The 26625-nt window shown below is 32.2% G+C and overlaps 1 protein-coding gene across 1 annotated transcript in view; it reads left to right on the top strand.

Moving 5' to 3' along the window:
- The first annotated feature begins 8045 nt into the window (after nt 1-8045).
- LOC149903833 (uncharacterized) overlaps nt 8046-26625 on the top strand; it is a 196154-nt gene continuing 177574 nt past the window's right edge. Inside the window, exon 1 of the transcript XR_016457363.1 lies at nt 8046-8145. The gene's annotated coding sequence lies outside the window, so the exon portion shown is untranslated. The remainder of the gene's footprint in view (nt 8146-26625) is intronic.

The raw sequence follows: 26625 nt of genomic DNA, 5'->3' as shown, positions 1-26625 counted from the left end.
TTTTGGGTGTTTTATTTAATAATATAAAAGTATTAATTATTATACTATTTAATGTAAACATAACCTCCCCATCCAAGCCACAGCCCAAGCTTCAAAGATAATCAAGAAATTTTATTATTATTTTGTTTGTTTATAGAACAATATTGTTTAGTTTTTAAATGATAAATAATATGGAAAGAGTAGTATTCTCCAAATGAATATAATCAACTAAGGAAACTCGACATATTTCAATATAACATAGCAAGTCCAATCACAGTAAAATTTATTAATATATGCTGTATGGAATGCAACAGAACAAATGTGTTGACTAGTAAAACGAGTATAATTATGTAATAGAGGCTTCTGTATTTGTCAGCCCAGCAGAATTCCTGATAGCAATGAACTAGGGAAATTACAAAAAGCTCCCCAAAAATGGCAACACTCACAACAGAAGCGCAAAGAGAACCGTTACAGTGTTCCAGCTAAGGCCGTAAAAAGTGCGGATGTTGATGTATGGTAACTAGAATCTTGCCACATACCTACCGCAGGGACACGAAAAAATAAATAACGCCTTACATATTCAACTCTCGTAGACGCAACCACGCTTTTTGTCTATACTTCACGCAAGCGTACCTCATTATACAGTCCCAGGACAGTCACACGATTAATTAATTATTTATGGCTTATTAGAAAATCAAAGGCTGCTCAGATGCTGTCCGATCTTATTTTATCTCTATTCTTGGCGGGATCGCCGGTTTTTGTTTTTCGGTTCGATGATATCAGTATCACGTTTGGTAAGTATACAGTATCAACTCAATTTTACGCTTATTCCTTGTAAATGAATTATTTATGAATGGATTCTGAAGTAACACGAGAGAATTCTTACAAATATGTCAACATTTTATGATTCTTTCATGTTATGTATTGATGCGATATTTCTACGAAGGCGATAATAGTCACACACTACATAAACGGCAGGAGTAGGTTATAGCCTATAGGTAAGCGAGGTGAAAATAAAAATAGCAAACTTGTATTGAGATTTATTAAAAAGGAATTTCGTATACAAGAACACTCGATTCAGGTTATATGCCATTATAAGCCATTATTATTCTAAAATCGTATGAAGATCTTCATTATAGCAAATTGATAGTTATTAAAGCATTTTCGAATACATTTCATTCCAGAGAACCTGTATCACAGCGTTATGAAGGGATTGAAGTTGTTATAGGAAAAAATGTTACATACCCACAAACGTATTAAGGCATTGAGTATTGTAAGTGATCTATAAATCAAAGGAACTTGATTAAAACCAGTCGTAATTCAAACGTATGACAGGCAATAAAATTGTGTGGTAATAGTAACATAATTTATAATGTAATTTTTTGTTGATGAGACTGATGAAATCAATGTAGATTTGATTGTCATCATGAATAGATTTATGGTGATTCTGCGTTTTAATTAAATTTTAATTATAATTTTTAATTATTTGAAGAACAATTTGTATAAAGTATAAAACGTAAAAGTAGAGTTTGTAGAATAAATAACAGAAAATATTTTGATATCGAGGATATTTACGAAAATATTTTGATTTGAACAACCATCAAATTGATCGTTGATGGAATTGTGAATTTAACATCATTCGTTTAACTTTATCATGATTCATGTTATATACATATACATATAATATTCACATATACCTATCCACATTTTGAAGAAGGTAACTACCTTAGTAACTACTAAAAATAGATAGATATCATTAGTAACTAGGTATATATAATTAATAATTATTATCTTGATAACATTCACACTGGCAAATACAAAAAATGGCAACACTGCTGACTTACCTACTGTTAATATACCGTACTTTCTAAGTATCTTGGAGCAGCATTATAAAATTATCCAAACAACTTGAATTAATGGAAACTTTCACAAAATTATGTGTAGTTATTTAACTGTAATTGAGCGGCACATAGTACGTGAATCATCTCGGAATCCAAAAATGCGGCAGAGGCGAGTTCTGTGAAGGAATTATATGATTAGACAAAAACATTTTCTTCCTCCATTGCGTAAACAACATTGTCGCTTAATTTTATTTTACTGTAAGTAGCTGGTACGCATTTGTTGCACATTTTTCATAAGAACGTATTATTTAATTGAAAGTTCAGGTTTTAGGTAAAAGTAACTTAGGAACTGAAAAAAAGGTATTTATTACAACCACAATTATTACAACAGTGTTCGAAATTTAACGTCTGTTGACTATGGTTATGACTTATGACATTAGATTAAAATTCCTATTTTGAAATGGCACTAAATTTTTTTTTCTTCGTGGCTAACACAGAAACTTTTGAATTGTTATTCAATAATACATACGTAGTATATTATTATTAGTCTGTGATAATACATGACTATGTATATATTTTTTTACTATTTTTATTGGATAGAAGTTAGTTAAAATATTTTTGCAATAAAATATATAAAATAGATATCTAATAATTGAGTAAACTCAATTATGTTGGCGTGTGAATCCTAGAAGTTTTACAAATTGCGCTGTAATTGAATCAAGGACTGATTGAAATCTCCATCAAAGGAACTTTATTGACATGAAAGCTATATAAAAACAGTATAAAGTCAATACTGTATGCCATCACTGAGGTAACATATATTCGACGGCCCCCTGACGAGGCATCGTACTAACGAGAACTGTATATTAAACTAAATGGCTCTTCCCATAAAAATAAGCACTTACCAAGTTTTTCTTTACAAAAATTAGTACCTTACGTCGTTATTTCGTCCCACGTAAAAACTTACGACGACAAATACACGCAGCATGTTCACAATGAAATAGTTTACTTTAAAAGGTATAAAACTCGAATATATATGTGTTTTAAGAACCGTTTGAAGTAAACGATAATTATCATTTTTATTTGATACAATAATAATTTTACACTTATCTAAAAATAAATACCTACTAGTAACTTAAAAGATACCTAGGTGCATAAACATAAAGGATTAAATATTATAATAAAGTCTACACTCTACTAGGATGAATCTCATAATAGAAAATATTTTTATTAATGTAACATATTAGGTAGTTACGCAAGAATTAAATACAGCTTCCTCACAAGATTAATAAAATATTACACCTGTTACTAGCAATATCAAAAGTGATCGTAGTTTAACAGGCAATTAAAGTTATTATTACTTCTAACGTTTACACATTCGTTAATGTTCAGTATTGCCAACGAGTAATAAGTCATAATTATTGATAAATCTTGAAACGTTTTGTCTTTCTGTTCTCGTTATTGCATGATTTAATTGACGGACATGTATCTTGTTGATATATAGATATAATTAATCAATAATTATATAGCGCTATGTGTTATAAATTAGTGATCATTTTTAACATCATATTGTATACAACCTTTTTTTGACATGGCCATGTGTAATTTTCGTTATCATATTTGAAATTAGAACGTTGCATTATTATCATCATTCATTTTATTTTCTTGCTTTCTACCATGTAACACATATTATTAATTATTATGTAGTAAATATAATTACCTAAGTCAATAAAAATTGCAATAAAATACCTACATAATGACTTAAATATTATGACCTGACAGGATATAGCAATATTTATTGATTATAATTTTGCAATTGGTCATTATTATAACAAGCGAAATCAACGCTTTGATTACTGTATTTATTGAAAAAAGAAATTAATAAGGCCTTCAGAAATTTACACATCTTTTTCCAAGTATACTTACATGTTAACTAATGTGTTTGAATACTTACACAAAGAAGAACCACATCGTTTATTTGTATCTACTTTCCAATACATTTATATTTCCCACTCTTTTTTATTTTGACTTCTAATTTATTAACTAAATATGTTTAGCTGCCACTTTTTACAATTATTTGTGTATTGGCTGTAGGTTAAATGCATAGCGTCTAATGTTTGCAAAAACAACGGACCGTATGTTGTTAGACCTTTAAGGATAATAAATTCGTTCGCACATAAAAGGTAACGATATTATAGATTACACGGCACAATAAACAACAAAGAGATATGCTCCGTTCTCACTTATCTAGGTATACCTTATAAATAACTGGAAAATACCTTTTAGGGATCGATGTTATATAAGAAGTTGTTTTCGTTTTAAGTAATAGCAGGATCTAAATTTTTAAAAATAATGAGCTATGATTGGTTGTTTGATTGATTTGTTTTTTTTCAATTCTATAAAAAGCATTTCAGCATTTTGGGCGTAAAGCTTTCTGATCGTATTCCAAATAGAACGCTGCGCTCAAAAACACAGATTGTCGACGTAGCCCATAAAGCTGCCGAGCTCAAATGGAACTGGGCTGGACATGTTTGCCGGATGTCCGAAGAGTTGTGGGCAAAAATCACCACTATGTGGATCCCCGACAATGGAAAAAGGCTGCGTGGAAGGCCCAAAATCAGATGGCGCGACGAACTGGACTCTCATTGCAAGGAATGGGCTAAAATTGCTCACAATAGGAAGACATGGACGAAGGGAAGAGAGGCCTTTGCCCAGCAGTGGGACAGCCATGGCTGAATAATAAAAAAAATAATCTATAAAAAAACTTTTTAGATTGACAGATAAAAAAATAAAATGCCGAATCATTATTACATTTTCAAGAATTTTAAATGTCTATATTTTCGAGTTCCATTCGAGAGTACGCGCGTTTATTTTTAAAGGTTGAGTTTTGGTAAAATTGAGGTTTGGCTTAATGGCAATAACTTCACGTAGTACAATTTCCTTTACAAAAACAAATGGGCATATGGGTGCGGTTGGCTTTAAGAACATGTACTCTTAGAAAAAATACGTGTGACACTCGAGGACTGCCGCGGTAAAGCTATAAATTGCATAGCATCGCATCGCTGTGCCGGTTGGAGTAGAGATCTAGTGGGGTGTTAGGTTTTTTCGTTACGTAATTTTTACACACAGTCTGAGATAAAAGCTATGCAATAGCTTAATAATCAAGTGTATCATACTCCTAACAAGACCGTGTATTCGAAGGCTAAGGAAATTGGAACAAACGGTGTTTATCTGTGGAGGTCTTAAACTATCACGATTCCTCAGATTATAAAGTCAGTAGCGAATCTGTAGTGCGATAACAGATAAATACATATAAGGAAATGATTTTATTTGCGCCGCTGCCGGTTGAAACAATTTAACTGGAATATGGCTGGCAAGGAAAATGTACCGTATTATAGGATATTGATGGTATAGAAATATATTTTTATGGGTCTTATTACTAGACCCAGTATAGTGTAAGTATTATTAAAAAAAAAAACAAAAAATATTTAAATTATCTGTGGTGTTTTTTTTCCTAAAATTGTATACGATTCTTTGAAGCTTTTCCATTATGTTCGAATACAAGATTTTTCTTTGCTTTTCTAAATAAGAAATAGCCTACTTTTATAGATTCTGTCAAGTATGATTTTTGTTGTGTACCTACATAGTTACCGTAGTACATATTATTATAACGTCCAATCTTCTTATCTCAAGGAATGTCATTTTATTATTATTTTTTCAGGCATTTGAAGCATAGTGAGGGCAGATTACTGGTACAAAATATGTGCATTGATTGCGTAAATGGTCTTGACTAGGTACCACTTACCGTTCTTAATACCTATATGGAGGATAGAGATAGTATCTGTGAATGATCCTCATTAGTCCAGATCCTTTTGAGTGAGTCTTTATGTGATTAACGTTAACGAATCTAAAGATAAGGAAAGGGAACGGCTGTAGAATACGGCAGGAAAGGTTTTTTATCTATACTAATACTAGCGGTCCGCCCCGGCTTCGCCCGTGGTACATATAAAAAAATAGATGTTGGCCGATTCTCAGACTTACCCGATATGCACAGAAGCAAAGCAAATTTCATGAGAATCGGTCCACCCATTTCGGAGGAGTATGCACACTATGCAGACATGTGACACGAGAATTTTATATATAAGAAGATTATAAAGCTGAAGAGTTCGTTTGTTTGAACGCGCTAATCTCAGGATCTACTGGTCCGATTTGAAAAATTCTTTCGGTGTTAGGTAGCCCATTTATCGAGGAAGGTTATTGGCTATATAATATATATCATCACGCTAAGACCAACAAGAGCGGAGCAATGCGGGTGAAACGGGGCACGGCTAGTTTTTAATAATTATCATCTAGCAAGTAGCAGTAGGTAGTATGTACATCCATACTAATATTATAAATGCGAAAGTAACTCTGTCTGTCTGTCTTGTTACTCAATCACGCCTAAACTTCTGAACCAATTTGACTGAAATTTGGTATGTAGATACAGTAGGCGCGCGATAATCCGGCGCTCGCCAATCCGGCACGCTCAGTAGTCCGGCACTTCGGGACTCAGACAGCCCGCTCTATAATCCGGCATTTTACATAGCTGAACGCCGGATTACTGAACGAAAACGTCACAAATGATGAACCTAATATGTAATTTTAATACTTATTTAATTAATATTTTAATTAATTTATGTATTTTTTTTATAATAAATTCAACTTACGTATTTTAAACTGAACTGTACTTACTTATTTTAAATATGAAGTCTTATTTCCTATACTAATTCGATAATCCGGCATTTCCGACAATCCGGCATAGAGGAAAAATTGCCGGTGCCGGATTAGCAAGCGCCTACTGTATTTTGATACCTGAGAAAGGACATAGGCTACTTTTTATTGCGAAATATGTACCGCGGGCGAAGCCGGGGCGGACCACTAGTAACCAATAAACCATGAAAACTAATTAAGTTTGAAACATTCTAAGTATATTTTCCAAAAGCTTTACGTGTTTTTAGAGATACTGTATACTTTTTGGTGAATTTCCTAGTTGATTCGATTAATTAATCTTTAATTAATTAATTATAATATGTATGGGTACTATCCACGATTGTGACAAATAGATGACTGTCCTATACCCGTATGCCCTACCTTTATATGTTAATTCAGTTCTGCCCTATTTACAAATAATATGTTTATATGATGTATGATCCCATTAACGATAGCCTTTAAATTGTTATTTTTATCCAGTAAAAACACATACAAGCATTAACGGTAGCAAATTATAACTACGCGTTAATCCGACCCATAAATCCAACTAAGCCAATGTTACTGTTATAACATAATTAAGAGCTTAGAAAACTGATCTTATTACACGATTTGTTGGTACGAAAACACAATTTATTAGGTGTAAATAATAAAATCAATTCCATCCTACCGTTGCAGATATATATGTAGTAAATTATATAGCGGAGAAAGTTATATGTTGTAGTCAGTTTTATAGCCTGTTGCTTGCGTTTAGTATTCGTAGTTTATTAGAGGATTTGTAATAATGGTATTCTAAATTTAGAAGATGGTCGATGAGATTATATAAGATTATAGACTTTCCAATCCAATTTTACATCGACAAACATAACAAACACCCTCTTTTATAGTTAAATTGCCACCGCGGATGAGCTAGATGTTTTATAGCTTAGGTATATCTATATAAAAAAGAGGAATTATTGTAAGCCATGGTAAAATCTTTCACCTTATAAGTGTCAGTAATTGATATGATAAAATTGGTTCACAATATTTCATGATATATTTTTATATCTTAACTTTGCATATTTTCTAAGTGCGGTTCTATGTTTCATCTGAAAATTATTTAGTTTAATTATAAGATTTTTTAACATTATTCAAATATTATACAAAAAAAAAAGAAATTTTATTAATAAAAGTTTTATTGAAAACTTTCTCTAGTTCGGTCATTCCAAGTCATTAAGTTACGTTAAAAGTCGTAACATCACACGCCTCAACAACACCTTTATTTACTTCTAAGTGTTATGTATATTGAGTATTAAACACTTGACCGTAATTTGAAGCTTACTTCATTGAGAAGGTACCTAGCTTTTTCCGCCTATTTTTCCCTCTCTTTCCGTTGTATATATGCTATCTCTCTCGCACACCTCTCCACCAGGTGGCGGGGCGCACGATAATGTCGGGCGCTGGATGTTTTTCATTGGCGTCTAGCTTCCGCCGCGAGAAGGTTGTCTACAAGACTACAACCTTGGTGCTATTAAGTATTAAGTATTGCTTAAAGCAAGTGCTAAAAGTGTTAAAAAGTGTATCCCGTCGGATCGGTACAGTGAGTTATTTTTACATCTATTCTAATAATATTTTACTTAAAAATGAGTAAAAATCTTTAAAGTCAACGGTATAATCGTTGGACTTTATTTAAAATGCTGAGGTTTTTAATGAATCCTTCAGCAATAGTTTATTTTTTCAATGTGCTTAAATACTTAATAGCATGAATAAAGATATTTAAAATTAACGATACAACCGTTACATTTTACTTGAAATAGTAACTTTTCTTTTGAAATATTTCATTATGCAATATGTACTAATTAATATTTGAATTTTTAATACTGTGAGTAAAGCTATTTTAACGGTGTTACCGTTCGGCTTTACTCGAATCGTTAATATTACTTTTGTGATTATTTGATATTACTAGATATATCAAATACCCTCTCTTGTATATAGATATTTTTAATATTTTATTTCATTTTTAATAATGTGTTTTTATTACAAGGGTACAAGTGAATTTTTCGTGGAAAAATTACAATTAATACTTAGTATGGATATGAGCCAACTCAAAGCTTTACAGGCATACAATCCATTGCTACGACTTTATTACATTGTCGTTATCGCTAGGAACGGTTCGGAATTCCTATCATAGTTTATTACTAAAAATTATCGAACGAGATGAGTCAGCTCCAAGAAGTCACGACATGTCAGAACATGTTGTGATTTTATTTTATAAATCGTACGGGAGTTACCGCTCAACTGAATAATGAATTCGCTCATGTATAGTAGATACGTACCATGAATGTTCCACACATTCAAAACTATCCGTAGTCTATACGTGTCCTTTTATGAGTATTATTCTGATCCGTTTTTATGTGAAAATAGACATATTACACACGGCTAATTTGATTGAAAATTACGTTTCCTATGTTCAAATGATGCAACTTTTTTGTTAAAACGAGTAAGTACCAAAATTTTACAATTAAATTCTTTGGTTTACTGAACTTGTGCTGAAAGGGTTATCGTATAATAATTATCGAGATATCTTAATATAAATTAGATTTAGATACACTTATTTCAAAGGATTTACAATTCACTTCTAACGTTTTAGAATAATATTATAAACTTGTACACCTTGACAAAAAGTAAAAAATTGCGGGTGAGTGGAGATTATTTTGTGCAATTAAATATAACGTCCTACGACGGTATGGTTGCGTTCGTAAGGAATGTTAACGGATATAAAGCAACTAAATGTTACATCGATTGCATGAACAAAAATAAATATGAATCGAAGTTCATTTTAAAATTTAGTGAATTGATTTGAATTATGAATTTATTAAATGTCGCTAACATTGGAAAATAAGTTAAAGGACCTTGTTAATTGCTATATTATTTAAATGATTATTTACTGCTATTTTTATATAAGCACTAAGGTGTATTCTTGCTCGAAGCAGAATACATAAATGTGGCCACTACTCCTCGCAGGGGTTAGCCAGGTCAAATTCACCCTCGCAGGGTGTCTCTTAAGCATTTTTTGGCAGGCCCTACTTATTTCTAGTTACAAACATCCCTCGCGCAGCTGTCGCTCGCAGGGAAATGGTGCAAATATATATCGGCCCTCGCGGGGCTTTGATTACAATCGTCCCTCACGGAAAAGATGGTGCGAATATATATCAGCCCTCGCGGGGCTTTGATTACAACCGTCCCTCATGGAGAAATGGTGCAAATATATATCAGCCCTCGCGGGGCTTTGATTACAACAGTACCTCACGGAGACATGGTGCAAATATATATCAGCCTTCGCGGGGCTTTGATAACAACCGTCCCCACGGGGAAATGGTGCAAATATATATCAGCCCTCGCGGTGCTTTAATGGCGATTGGTGCAAATATACAAAGGATTGATCATTAAAATGATCATAGATATTTGCTTTTGTCAACGAGGACCCACGAAAGAAGTTTTGGATATGACCGTATCGGATCTTCACTCTTCTAAGGTAGGTAGAAAAAGGTTTTGAAATCTACTTCACAGTGGGCAGTATAGTAAATGACCTAATAAATACAATAAAGGTTAGATACGTCAAATAATGGGCGCATGAAATTGATACTTCGTATCCTAAAAGTTTACGCTTCAGGAATCAGGAAACCACCATTGGTTTACCAATTATGGAAATTGGAATTGAACAAATTGTATTTACCAATGCAAAGCCTAATCACAACAAAGGAAGGCGAGTCGGATCAAATATCATCTCGCAGATGATTTGTGGCGGTGGTTTCGAGGATTGTCACCAAGCCTTGTGTCAACGGTATGTTTGGTATCGTAATTAAATGGCACTAGCCGACCAATTTACATATACAAACATCGGAAGAGATTTTTTAATCGCAAAGCGATTGAATGTAACAAATGACGATTGATTACGTATAGTTGACCTCTCATAGGCCTATTTTAGTTGCCCGGTCTTGTAGGCAATTTATTTGACTCGTTTTTCAACCCATTTGACCTCATTATTGCACCCATGAGATTTTTCTTCGGGGCTCAAACAATAAATCGCTGAGGGATTAGGATAATCGTTTGTTAGACAAGTTTTTTGTCATCCCACCAGGATTATTATATTGTATAATAAAGTTATATACAACTATTAACGTAAAACGTTTAAGTACTCAACGAATGCTGAGAATACTGACTGTTGAGTTACATAGGATAGAGGATAAATAACGGAAAGTCAATCTTTCCAAACAAAAGCCTCTTATTATTAGATATTACTTGGAACCCCTACCCTTAACGAGAAAGCTCTGCCAAATGACTTCTCATTTCTTTGCTTTGAGGGGGGGGGGGGGGCAATAAATGAAATGTACAGGCTATACGGCTTTTGAAATATAAGTCTGGTAAGCGAACTAAACTTTGCTGGTTTAGTTCTTGCTATATCGCTATCCGTGCCTGCTTCTCGTGTTTACGGGTGAATTAAGTTTATCAATAGTCATAAATGCAATGCTATTCAGAGGATATACTGCATTTAAAACATGACAAAGTCTGGTAAGCGAACTAAACTTTGCTAGTTTAGTTCTTGCTATATCGCTGTCCGTGGCTGCCTCGCGTGTTTACGGATGAATAAAGTAATGTCCTGTCTTCGCATCCACAGCTAACTGTCCTATACTGTCATAATCTTAACACAGATTCATTCGACATAGCTCCCCACGAGCTCAGTTCTTCATTTTTGCACTCGCACAACTGTGGACAACACAAGAGCAATGCCTCCATTGGTAGCAGTTACAATCAAGGGATAACTAACCTTAGGCTAGCCATATTACGGATGTTGGAACAACCGACTATATTCAGGGCAATTTTCTTTGTTCAGTGTAACGTTTAGACTGTCGCAGCATTCCTACGGAACAAAGATGGGATCAGATCTGCATCCTTAATGCAGTTAATCGAAAGGAGATACTTTCAGACGACGATAGTATTCAAAACCCACCATATTCCTTAACATAATATTGCATAGTTAAGCTTATAATCTCTCTTGCCATTATCCTGCAGCAGAATTCCTTGGCGATAATTTATCCTCGTTAGAACGAGCGAGGGTTGTTACGATAATATGAGAAATCCTAGTCAGTTAGAGACCTGAACGACGCGATAGAGTACCGCTATTTCAGTAGTAGTAACACCTAGAAGGGTGAAGGTATTCTGGAAAGCGGAACTGAAGGCCCGGTCAGCAGCATCAGCCACCTAATAGACAGTGTTCAGTGCTGCACCACTATAATCTGCAAAATGACTCTGACGGTATGAAAATGTGGAGTACATTTTCAAAATATCAAATGATATAGTTGGAATAAAAATCCTATTTGCCTCCGTCTATCCAAAAGACATACGGAGTAGCTAGTAGTAGTTGGTTGAATTAGAATAAAGTAACTATAGTTAAAATCCTTTGTTACTGACTGGATAAATTTGGCTCTTTTCCTATCTGACGTTCATATAGCTGTTGACTGCCTAGTGTTGTGCACAAACACTATTATTATAAACTAGCGGTCCGCCCCGGCTTCGCTCGTGGTACTTACGTTTTCTCTACATAAAAACCATCCTCGTACTTCAAGGAATATAATAAAAGAATTATCGAAATCGGTTCAGCCGTTCTCGAGTTATGCGCTTACCAACACATTTTGCGATTCATTTTTATATATAAGAAGATAAGTCACGTTATGTAGTCCCGAGGCTTTCGGTATATAAGTTCTTATGTAAATCATAATTATATCTTAAAACCGAATTGATTAAAAGTAACGTACTTGGCTGTAGTAATTGCAGTTTTGGGACACAGATAAGCTCCTTATCATTTTAGTCTCTTAAGAGTTAAGTTCAGTATATTTGTTTCCAGTACAGAGTTTATGACCTATCAGTCTTAAATAAATAATTCATGCATTGTACTGAAAGTACTAGCCATGTTTAGATTATGATCGGTGGCGTTGGCTCTAAACATTAATAGATACCGCACGGTTTGGTTTGATGTTAAAAATCTGTATTATAATTAAAACCGTTTACCTGTTTTGATATTTTATTGCCTTATTCAAGGGGTGACCTTTTAAATTTATTTCTGACCCCAAAAGTAAGGACCAAGTTCTCTTCTTGTCCGCTTGTAGCAGGTTGGGTTAAAACTGTGTGAGTTGAGACAGGTGGTAATTCTATGTAAAGATGATTCAATTGTGCTTCTACAGAGTTCTAATTGAATAAATAAAGGTTTGAGTTTGAGGTATTTTTGCCTCGTCGGGATCAGCTGTTGCTTCATTTTGTAAGTAACATCTAAATGCGTAATTGAAAGTCGTTACTGGCGCTTTCGCAGATTTACGCTAAAGATAGTGAAAATTGTAGTAACTTTAACTTTTCAAGCCCAAAAGGTTAACTAAGGTACGCTTGAACCAATCTCATAAGTTCTAATACTTTTAATCATTATGATTAACTTTTTGGTTCTTATTTGATTAACTTTTCATCTGGGATTGTTAATATATTATATAATATAAAAATTTGTGTGATTTATTGGTAGGTATACTATCTGCACACCTTACTCTTTCAAATAAAGAAATAAGTAATTACTTATGTATTCAAATTCACATTGGCGTCCATATATTGTACACCAGGTGGGTAACAAACAGGTCTCAATGAAGTAAGCTTCAAATTACGGTCAAGTGTTTAATAGCTGTGTTTTACCTGAAAATAAAACACATATTAAATACTTACCTATATTTGAAGCTTACACTTAACGTCCACCTGTTGTGGATTTCGACTCAATGAAAAACATCCAGCGCCCGACATTATCGTGCGCCCCGCCACCTGGTGGAGAGGTGTGCGAGAGAGATAGCATATATACAACGGAAAGAGAGGGAAAAATAGGCGGAAAAAGCTAGGTACCTTCTCAATGAAGTAAGCTTCAAATATAGGTAAGTATTTAATATGTGTTTTATTTTCAGGTAAAACACAGCTATTAACTAACCACATTGAACACGATTTTCATTTCACTTCAAGAGGCTCATTTCGTTAATACTTACGCGTAACCAGGGTTGCCAGATGTAAAAAAAAAACAATTTTCGTCAGCGAAAATACTATTAATATTAAGAATATGAAACGTCATAGCAAGTCGCATTTGGACTATAAAAATACTCATTTTCATCTCATTTTAATATTAAAAAAATTCTCTCTTTATACACTTTTTAGGTTTAAATTTTTTAATGTGTAATTTTAAAACCGATAATTGATTGGGTAATGTTTTTCTACCCTGTCATCGAAATAGTATGGAAACAGTGAAGGAAAATATCGTGAGGAAATCGACATGTCGAAGAATCGAAGGTTCAACAGCATGTTGTCCGCACTTGGCCACTATATTAATTATAGTTCCTATACCCTCTTATGAAGCCCGTATCCCTGCAGTGGGAACGTATATTGGCTGATGATGGTATTTATTATTCTGCCCTTTTTATAAAAGTGAGAATACTTTCTAAATTTAAAGGCGAATAAATGCCGACAGGTGCACAAAACATTTCAATTGTAGCAGAAAGTCAGGCATCTGGTAGCCCTAGGGCAGGTAACGCTAAGCCGCTAACTAAACATTCAGCTGTGAACGCGTATAGTGTTAGTAATTTGAGGTAGCCGCAAATAATGTTTACCGCTATGTCTTAAATTGACCATATTTCTTCGTCTTCTGACAGTCCGTTATAATATAATATGCGTACTCGTTCGTTAACACGGTTGAAAGATTGTGCGCATAATATTTTATGCCTATTGTTATTTCCTAGTTAAGAGTTTTTTGTATGCGTTTGTTTTATACAAAGTTACAAGGTGTAAAGATTTCGCAACAATTAGTCACGGTTGTGTGTCCAATTGTGTACCTAGTTTGTTGGTAAAATATAATTAGTAATCGGGTCCCGGGTTCATTCAAAGAGTAAGAAAAAAATCCCCTAAGTTTTAACTCTGGAGTTGCCACTAGAGAAAAGAAGAAATACAAGTTCTACTATTTACTATCTCAATACGTAATATGATGATGCGATTTTCATTGATGTTTTTTCTCGCATGTATCGAAAGCTGTAGTAGGTGTGTGTTTGTGTTGAAACTTTGAGATGTATTAAGGTCAATTATAACATACATCTTTGCACCGAGCTTATTCACTTATCACTTAACAATTCAAAACATCTGAGTCAAACATACGTATGTTTGTATATCGCTTTCAACTAAACAATTGAAACACGTAAACTTTCTAAAGCCAATATAATAAAAGTGTGCTGTAAACAAACATGGACTAACATTGTTGCGTGTCCATCCGTTCTTAGGAAACGATCCATTACATTATAATCATATAACCAATTATAGTCGATTATAGAAAGGAAATAGAGTCGAGATTACTGTGTATAATATAGGATAATGCGGTTATTCTTTGTAAGAACAGTGTACGTTTGTTCGTTTATCTGCTTAATGAACGAAGCGTTTCACGCGTCACGGGCATTAGCTCTAGTCGAATTTGTTACCAGAGTTCTTAATTCCATTAGCATAAGGTTGAAGTTTTTTTTATTAAATACGATAATTTAATGGGGTTTATAGACCGGGAGATACTGACACAAAATTTCGAGTCATTTGTAACAGGATGGCGGTTCTACAGGGGTCTTAGTACGCAATGATAAAAAGAAAAATGATGGTGTGATCGCTGGTATCGGTGGTTTAGTCTCGTGGGCGTTAGCCGAACTCGTCGGAAAAATAGCGAAAGTCAAACGATTTGTAACACAAAAATTTTAGTATTTACCGATAGCCCATAAAAAAGAAGTAGGCGGTAGTGTCATGCCATACTTTTCCGGTGTGACTTACAGCCCGCCATACCGACGCGAATATGTTGATTTAAATAAAACAATTATTCAACCATTTGTACCAGGCTAACTTTTGCACAGGTAACCATCGTCGTGCAGCCATTTACGAAAATCGCCATGCCATACTTTTCGGACGATTCCAAATGGTCGCCATACCGCCGAAAATCTGCAAAAAAAATTTAATTCGCCAAACTTTTTGTACCAGTATTGCATTTGGATTTTTGGAGAGTATTTGATAAAATGTGACCATTATTATATTTGCCATACTTCTAGTAGGGGGAAAAAGTGCTGTCATACTTGAAAAATTAATTTAGTATTAATTTATATAAGTGAAGATTTCCAACAACTAGATCTTTGAAATTTTGTATTTATAATCTTTGATCCTCAAACTTCCAGGAAAAATAAGTGCCATACTGTTACAAATCGTTTGACTTTCGCTATTTTCCGACGAGTTCGACTAACGCCCACGCGACTAAGCCGCCGGTACCAGCGTTCACACCATCATTTTTCTTTTTGTCATTGCGTACTAAGAACCCTGTAGAACCGCCATCCTGTTACAAATGACTCGAAATTTTGTGTCAGTATCTCCCGGTCTATTATCTATTTGCGGTCCAGCTACACACAATTGACATATCAAATAGAAAGGCAGAGAGGAAATCTTTAAGCGAGTTTAGTGTTCGTTCTTCGTACAGTTAATAGACTTGTGTTGACACTTGACAGTAAGTGTGCTCGAAATATTTTATTAAAAGCCCACGTGCGTTATGTTTACAAAATGAATATGATAATGCTGCATTCAATGTTTAATGGTTTTATTTTGATTTATATATCTGATGGTTGTCTGGTTATATGAAATTACTTACTCATTCATACTTTTATGAAAGGTCATAATACCTGCGTCCGAAACTGCGTCCGTTGTGGTCATTCATCATCAGTATATTATGTTCCCCCTGAATTAGATACTTGGTCATAAACCCCCATTTTGACTAATACTAATACTAACATCTAACTATATTGTTTATGTAAATACTAATTATCATTACATTAGCGTCTTCGTCCAACCTCTAAGGGAAACAGGGTGTTGTTAGTTGTATTAGAATGTTACAAACCCCAGGAGACGAAATTATTGCTATGAAGCAGTAATTCCATAACAATATACTAGCCAATTGCCTCGACGCTTCTTTATTGAACTTTAGTAGTTATGTGATATCATATTTATGTTATCTGTGGTACCTACTATATGAGGAGTAGTAGAACCGTTTGTGTGTAGCCAGGCTTATAATTAGGTAATCCAGTATTAAGAAGTTTTATGTGCAATTTCAAATTTCGTAAGTTAAGATTTTTTTTAACCTGTAAACTTTATAATGTATTTAAAAATATCGAATTTATGACGAAGGAATTAATGATATATGCTTTTATATCACCACTAATTTCAGCACAAAAGACCGTCGTAAATTACAGCGTATTTATTTAAGTCCTTTCGCAAAATACTTTATGAATGTGAAGTTGAAATATGTGTTAACTAAGTAATTACTTATTGCTACCCTTTTTAGTGAAGAAATGCCTTTGTTTCTAAGCAATAATAGTTAAGTTCAAAATAGGTATTACTTTATTATGATTAGATATTGCATTACCGAGGACTGATTAACGACAACACTATTTCCGAAAACCTTGAGTCTTGTGCAATAGTGATGTGATGGATATCGATAAATGTTTTAAAGAGATAAAAGGATATACGCACTGGGACCACCCTGTGATGTCTTTTTAATACATAAAATTTTAATTAATAAACAATAATATCAAACACATGTAACATTTGAAGAAAGTTTTGGAAAAACTTTGAGCTTTGAGTAGAGCTTTTTTACAATTACATATATGTCTATGTACGTGTTGTGAGGCAATACATTATTTTTTATTAATTATATCTAACTATATGGTAAATAATAAATATTAGGTACATGTTTCATTTTTGAACTTTTTTCATTCTTGCTACACTAACGATTTCTTTTATAAATAACTAGCTTTCCGCCCGCGGCTTCGCCCGCTTTGTGTAAAACATAATAAATTATTTATATACTAAAACCTTCCTCTTGAATCACTCTATCTATTAAAAAGAAACCGCATCAAAATCCGTTGCGTAGTTTTAAAGATTTAAGCATACATAGGGACTTAGGGACAGAGAAAGCGACTTTGTAGTTTCACTTGTGTGTTAGTATGCCAAATATTATCATATCAAGCTAAAAGCTTAGATCATTAAGTTATGATTTAAGGCTTAAAGGCATGTAAACGCAATAAAAACTTCAAACAATAAACGATAATTTATTACTGATTAAAATTATTATTCATATTTTAGTTTCACCTACGCATAACCTTTATATAAAAGGAAATTGTCGTACGTGAGATTATTTTCATGGAGGCAAACCTTCATCTTTATATTATGTTTATGAGCTGTACTAAAAATATTTAATAATAATCTGCTGCTATATATAAATTACCCAAAGTATTAAAGATTTTTAATGGTGTTTTGTTTATTTTTAAAACTTCAAATAAAAAGTGAAGTTTGACTTTAATATTATGTAAGGGCCGATTTTTCAATGCTTGGATAAAACTTATCCGTCCAATAAAGCATTACACATTAATATTAAAATGTCACGTAAACTGTCAAATACGGACAATTAGATAATAATAATAATTATAATTTAATACGTTTTTAAAATTTATACATTATTCGACGAATAAGTTTTAACCAAGGATTGAAAAATCAGCCCTAAATAGAACAGATAAAACATAACAATTCAATTTGGAAAGGATGCACACATTGACGGCTTATTAGTGTGATGAATTCGATAGCTAGTTTGACCTTAGCATTTATAACAATAAATAACAGACACATGAATATAGATCAAGAAAATAAGAGTGATATGTATTTGATATTGGCAAATAATAGATGCTCTTAGCCATAAAAGAAAAAGAAAAGTTAAAATTCTCATAAAAAAATGCTTGCAATATATATGAAGAGTCCACGACGGCCAGACCTTCGTTATTTTATAAAAGTTGAAAGTTTTTCTGTATATGTGTCCTATACAGATAAGGACGACCAGCGACTATCAAGTTTGGGTTGTGGTTACTTGGGCAGCTTAATACATTTGATATTTAGATAGGGTTGTAAAATTACCGTAAGATGTACAAGTAGACCGTCACAATCATAGATAAGAATTTAATACCATACTGTCACAGTACCTACGAGCTTTTCCCTATTAGTACTTTCATAACCTCAAAATCTTTTGTAATATAAAAATAAAATACAGATCATTAAGATAATGTTGATCTACAGGCCTATTGTTACATCGGAGTAGAGTCACGTATAATAATTTATTTCAAAAATGCGTAATGGCTCAATTAAGGTTTTGTGTGGGTGACTTCCCGCTGCATTAAAATTTAATCATACATTTTTGACTTAAGTAAATGGCCACCTTTCCTGTGGCCCTTGTAAACATATTAGGTACATTTTAATATTGATAATTATGTTGTTTTCCGTTTGGAAATGAGATCCATTAATTATATATTTTTTGGAGAAGAATGATTTTTATTTTGTTTGTAATAAATATAAAGATGGAAAAATTTATTATCTATTTTAAAACTTCCTACACGTCAGTATAAACTGCTACTGTTTTACTAAATTACCTAAGTTTTTCTAAGTTTTTATTAAATGTCTACTAGAAAATTAGAAATACTGAAAGAGGGCAATGCCGATATAGAATAAAATAAATGTTAAAGGAATCTCTCATGAAAATATAAAATTAATAAATATACCTTATAATTTTATAGCGTTGGCAATACCGGACATTTACAAATGCGTCGTGTTACCAGAAGTAATATTAACTGAAATTGCCTGTTAAAATACAATCACTGGGACATTAATTTTAGAGATTGTTAGTTACAAGGATAGGTAGTAAATAGTAATAATTCATGAGATATTTGCTTAATTATAGTATAAATGAACTGGTGGCGCAGTTATAGCGGATTTGTATGATTTTAATTCTTTATTAGAATAATAAAATATTTACTGTTTTTTAATAAACAGTTTGGTAGATGCATAATTATTATTTATTTTATTACAGGAAATGTATCTAACTAGGTGTGCTTATTAAATGCAAGTGCGTGTGACTTAACTCGCACATAAAAAACGCAATGTTATTAAAATACAGGTTTTAACGGTGAGGGAATTAAAAAAAAATAGTTTTCATTATTTATCCCCTAGAATCAATAAGACAATATTTTTTTATTATACCACTCATATTTTTGTACATCTATATCTATAGTCTAAATTAGTATTATGAATAGGAAAGTTCTTGTTTGTTTGTAAACAAATAAGCTTCGGAACTTCAGTGCTGATATAGAAAACAATTCATCAAGTGAAAGCTATATTTTTATTATATTTTTACCTTCGTAACGCATACGTTAACGTTTTTTGTTCTCATATGGTCTATCCGGGCGGAGCCGGTGTGTGTTGCTAGTTTATAGGATCTGAATAACATAAAAAAATAGATGATAGAAGAAAGATAAGAATAATATATTTAAGGAGTATAGAAACAATTTTTATGACGAAATTTAATTTCTACTGCTGTTGCAATAGAAATTAAATTTCATGTTTGACCTTTCAACAATATATTGATAGAATTAATGGGATTGAAATATTGATATGAGATACTAAATTACATTTAAATGGACGCAATGAAGTCGGCCAAGCGTTAACGAGTTTGAATTTAAACGTAGAGATGTCCTCTTTGATTATTTCTTATGTTAGTTATTAGGAGTTGGAGAGGTTTATTTGAAATTTTTGTCAATAAGAACTTTTTAGAATTGAATGGCAGCTAGAAGGTTGCATATACATATTAATATTAATTATGATGACGATGCCATTAAAGATTTAAAGTACCTATTAGGTTCAGGGAAACAGAGATTTTGAATAAAGTTATGTATAAAACTCACAAGTTGGTAAACATTAGCAATGTCTTTTTCAAACAAGTTACATGAAGATATGGCAAAACTACATTATATTTATACCACAAGCGATTTCATCTTAGAACAGGTACACATTTCAGCATGTTTGCATTGTCAGATTGTTATGTATAGTCACAAAGATGAATTAAAAATATTAACTCATGCAGATCCCAAATACAAAGTAAAAATTTTTCAATTCCCAGGATGTATATTACCTATATTTAATAACGATGATTATTCAACTTACAAGACTGAATTTTTTCAAACCATCCAATGAACCTATCAAGTTTGGACCTCAGATACCAAATAATAAGATGATGCGTCATATTTCTATTCTTCAATATAATAAATTTATTTAGATTATATATTCCGTTTCGAGCTACCGACAATAGCCCGACTCTACATATAATATTAAGAAATAAATAAAGATATCAGCGAATCAATTTCACTCCTTTACAGGTCAATTAAGAACAGTTAACAGTAGTCATTTACAATATTAATAGCGACACTACGATTAAATTAATAAGAAGATAATTCGTATTATGAGATTAATGATTACACACACAAAGATAAATGCGTGAAAATAAACGATTCATTTAACCAGAGATAAAACAACATTTGAATAATAAGCAATGCCTATACAATATTTTAATTCAATATAAGTGGGAAGAATAATGTCTCTGTAATGAGCGGGGTGGCATGATACATGGGTATCATTTGTTAAGAGTTTTCCAGCTATTGACTTTCCGTAAATGTTTAGTTTTAGATATTCTATAGAACTTGAACAATTTCTATTGATATTTGTGATCCTTGAAAGAGCAGTAGGAAAATATTAAACTTTAGTTTAGATGTTGGCTGGAATTTCAAACGATTTTTGTTTAAGCAAGTTCAAGTGTAAAATTAATAAAAAAATATACCTGGATATATAGAAAGATAAAGGAAGATAATTGTATTAGACACATTTATCAAAATAAATGATCCCCATTACTGGTTATAGGTAGTTACAGAGATACTATCTGTAACCAATTAATTTTTAATGATAATAATGAATGCATGCTTGTATAAATAGATACATAATACAAATTCTTCTTCTATTTGTAAAAGTATGTATATGATAAATTCAAGATTAACACTTGTATTTTTGAGCTTTTGCCAGAGGCTTTTCTAGCGTAATAGCAATACTTACTAAACATTTGGTGTTATTTTCAACTTCACAATTATTAATTAACTTGTGCAATATAAGAAACCAAAATTCGTTATTTTCCAAACTCGAGAGTCATAGATTATGAAAATTAATTCTTGACGAATAGACTTTAACAACCAAACATATAGAATAAAAAAAAATAGTCCTAGAGATAGTTGCATAAATATCCAAACAAAGTGTAATATATTTTAATTGATTATAATAATACAGCTATTCAATTCATAAAATATAAACATATAATTATGTAAACAAGCCGATGTTAAGCCCACTTATGTATTTAAATCCTTCACAACATCTACATTAAAAACAATATCCTTAGATTTAATTTAGATAATAGCATAATATTCAATGGTTAATTTATACGGGCTTAAAGTCTGGAACACACTTAATATTATGAAAATAAATTACAGAATTATTTACCGTATATTTATGACTAGCTGCTCCGCGCGGTTTCACCCCCGTGGCTCCACTCCTGTTGGTCGTAGCGTGATGATATATAGCCTATATAACCTTCCTCGATAAATGAGCTTTCTAACATCGAAAGAATTTTTTAAATCGGCCCATTAGTTCCTGAGATTAGCGCGTTCAAACAAACAAACTCTTCACCTTTATAATAGGTATTAGTATAAATAACATTGGTATACTGTTCAATGTTCTTTGTTATTTTTGTATGAATTGATATTGAAAATAATTAATTTTTTTGTTTCAAATGAGTTGTAGATCCTCCACTATGATTTAGATTTGCATTTAAGAAGGCCTGAAATTAAATTAAAATATTATCAGCAAATACAGCATGCACATATTCTACATCTTCTTCATCTTATCTACATAAGTATAGCCACTACTCAAAATGATCTGTGGATATATTTTAAGTAAGAAGATACACGTTAATATTATTTTAATTCTCAATACACCACGAAATACATGACCCGTGAATACTGGCCCTAAGCAATGATTTTATCGCAAAATTATCTCGATTAATACTAAATACCGTTATTTATTGTATCAATTGACCTTTTGCATCAGTTTGCAATTCATATTTTATAGTTGAGTATATGTAGGGCATTTCCATTATATTACAGTTTTTGCCTCGTTGGATTTTCGAATAATTTACCGTGTTTTAAGGAATTAAATTGAAATTTTATTGTTATATAAGCCTTTCTATTTAGGTTTTAATGTTTCACATTTCTTTTTTTTTGGTGTCAAAATTTTACGTAACTAACATTGAATGAATTTTGCATCTAGTATTCGACTATAAGGTATGGAGTATGTAGGTAAGCCATTAAGAACTTATTCAGAAATATGTTTATTATAAATAATGAAAGCGCCAAAAACATGAATTTCCAATTATGGGTTTCTCTTATTTAATCAGATGGCACAAGATGCATTTTCATTGCTCGTGCATTGACTTTTTATCAGTTCGTCATTAAAAATATTATTACTATTTACGGGTGGTAACCCCTGATAGAATTATTCATGACCTGTCATATACATTGACAGGAAGATTGGCGAAATGTCATTGCTTTTTTATTCTGACAACATTGGCGGTTAATAACTCATTTTTGCGTGACATTGGCAAACATGAATTATATTTTTTACTCTTTTGCGAACTGTAGGTACCTACGTATTGACAAGGTGCTAATGGAAATTATGAATTATAAGTGCCCTGAGCTTATTACAATGATTAATTGGTGTCTAGTAAAGCTCTTATCGAAAATTACAAATTTCTATCTAAAATGTCAAAAGTATTTGTTACCTTGTAAAAATATACTCTGGTAACCATTACCTATATTATACCGATGCTGGTGACATCTTAAGTTTTGTATCGATACCTCATTAGTTTTCTAACTTTAGATAAATACGAATACGAAATCCATAACGTTATAGCCATCTATCGCAATAAAACCAAATTATTAGAAAAGTAAGCTTACAATACAGAACCTTGGCATCATTTACACAATTATTAAGCTACAAAAACAATAACACAATTATGAAATCTAATATAAAACGTAATAAGGTGACGAGGTTGGAAGCAAATCTCGGTTTGATTTGCCAAGCACAACCTCGGGCTAAGATATTCAATTTATAATCTCATAGATAGAATAAGGTTATGGCCTGAGGCGACGGCAAAGGTTAATCGGGGTACAATCGGATACACGTCACATTAAATGAACCATTATGTCGCTGTAGTGTGGCAATCGTGATCTATCATCGGATATGATTGGCTTGCTTCCACGGACCTTCTTCGGTCAAGTGATGCCCTTGTTTCGTTTACCTATCTGTGGTTTAGTTTGGAACAGAACAATGTTAGAGGTATGCGGGTATATTGCCTGCTAAACTACCAAGTATTATCTTGTAAATTTCGAACAGTCAAGCGTATTATTCGTATATATAAATATTAAATATAAGAATATAGACCAATTAGTCACAAATATATTTTAGACTAGCTTCCGCCCGCGACTCCGTCTGCGCGGATGTCGGTCTTCGCGTGGATGGTTTATTTCTCCATTTTGAGTAGGTAACTCTGACAATTACATCTTATATCTATTGGCCCCAAATACGGCTAGGCCTATAATAATACGCAACGTATGTTCGCGGTTCTACAGAACAACGTCTATGGATAAAACTGAAAAATTAAGTTTAATTTTTTTTTCTACGTATTTTTCCAGAATAAAAAGTATCCTATTTTACGCCCAGGATAATAAGGTATAATTATACCAAGTTTAATCGAAATCGAACCGTTAGTTTTCACGTGATGTCTTCACATACAGACAGACAGACAGACAGACAAAAATTTTTTTAATCACATATTTGGGTTTGGTATCGATCCAGTAACACCCCCTGCTATTTATTTTTTCAATATTTTCAATGTACAGAATTGACCCTTCTACAGATTTAGGTATTATACCTATGTATAGATAAGTTTTAATTTTAAATGCTCTAAGTTGTTAAATGCTTTAAGTTTCTATAGTTCTCCAACCACTGTTCGTAAATTCCGATGACAGAATTAATTAAAGGATAAAAAAAGAATGTATTGTGTTTATCATATCCGACACCTCATGATACTCTATTTTTAACCCTTCTACGAACGATCTATATCACGGTTGTAGAGACACACTTACCTATTCATAATTATTATACATCAATTGTATCGCCTTATAAGACGCGTTTTCGACATCCTAACTTCTATGTTTTCACACCGTGGGTTAACTATTATTTACTACATAGACAACTCATTCCATCCGTGCTCATTTCTTATCATAAATAGTGTTGCAAAAGGTCCAAGGCCTGTCTATTTGCATCAAATCTGACACGAAATTAAACTGAACTTTGATAGCTCTCAAGCTTGAGTCGTGTGGGTGTGAAAGGTGAACTGTGTTTGACAACAGACATTGCGAAATATAAATCATTTTATTAAGTAAATAATTATACCTTTGGTGTGCTACCTTATGCAGTGCTATGAATATAGATGACATGGCAGATAATAATCTGTTAAACAATATAGTTATAATCTAAGATTAATAATTATTCAATTTATGGATATGGAATTTTCGCAGATCTGGCTACCAATATTTAATTACTCTTCAATTCTTCTTAATTCTTGTTTATTAATTACATAGAAAATTTCCTTTAAAATTTTTAGATTGTCGATGTAGTTATTGTGCATCATTCAAAAGTTAAATATAACTCAAATATTATTTTTTCGTATATGTAATTGCAAAGAAAGCCATACAACTATGCATACAACGCACAATATAACGGTTGAGCTTATATTGATCAAATCGAAATGTGACTGTTTGGTAAAAAATCAGTAATAAATTTTCTTTCGGAATAAAAACCTTAGCAGGACTAATCTTTATAGATAATAAATTAATCTTTTATTTTTATCTTTATCTTTATATTCTTTATCTTTTTTTATTTTGTTATCATTTTAAAAACTTATGTTTTTAAAATGATAACAAAATAACAATTTAAATTGGTGTTTTATCAATTATACATCCAATTAGGCTAGCCGGTAATACCGCATAATAATAATCATTGCTAACAACGCGAAAAATTATGATTAAATTTTAAATGCACTAAACGTATGTAGGCATAATGGAGTACGTTACCGTCTCTATAATTGGTCACTTGATGACGGTCTGACGGTATTTTTACCCCGCATTTACGCTTAATTGCAATGGCATGTATATATTTTTTTATTTAATTATCAATGTTTGTTGCCAACAGTCACATCGTTGGATACTTTGCGCTTATGTGCCAAATTGTGAAAGTTGAACATAAAAAACGAGAGATAGTTCTAAAAATACATACTCTGTAAAAAGGTTGACAACTGAAAATAGTCGCAAAGATACTTACAATGTTCGATCGAGAACAAAGCTCTTAAATTTTCATCCGATATCAATAGATATTATTAATAAATATTTAATAAAAATTAACAACAATCAACCTGCCAGTTTCTAATTGGTAGCCAATGAAGTAGTCAATGGTATGCTGAAAATAAATGTCGAAATCCGGAGCTTCTGAATTTTTAATGAAGCATATTGAAAATATTATAAATTTATATAAATATTGAAAATATTTCGACGCCAATATTATTAAACAAATAGGTTACCTATATTGTTGTAATCGTAACGAATATTCTGATTTCTGCATGATTGCATGATATTCGCGATGGATAGATCCTTCCTGATTTTTTTTACTTTCACTATGCAAAAATTTATTTACTTTTTTATTGTTTGAGCCTTTCCCACCTATTATATTTTAATAACTGTGAATAAGCATTACAGTAATGTATGTTTGTCCCTACGTACTATATAAAAACGTAGGTATACCAAAATGTATGTACACATGCTTCACTATAAGTACCAAATAAACAAGACAGCACTTAGTGGACAAATTACTTTATCTCAGCTTTAATGGCAGTAATAAATTTAACATAATCAAAAGCCTGTCTGATTAACTATAAACGCATCATGATTTATTTTTTATAGCAGTAAGT

This window comes from Colias eurytheme, chromosome 12 (assembly GCF_061535395.1).
Source record: "Colias eurytheme isolate Ceu_HAF_F1 chromosome 12, ilColEury1 Martin Lab GWU primary, whole genome shotgun sequence".
NCBI lineage: Eukaryota > Metazoa > Arthropoda > Insecta > Lepidoptera > Pieridae > Colias > Colias eurytheme.
This window is presented reverse-complemented; position numbering and strand designations above follow the sequence as displayed.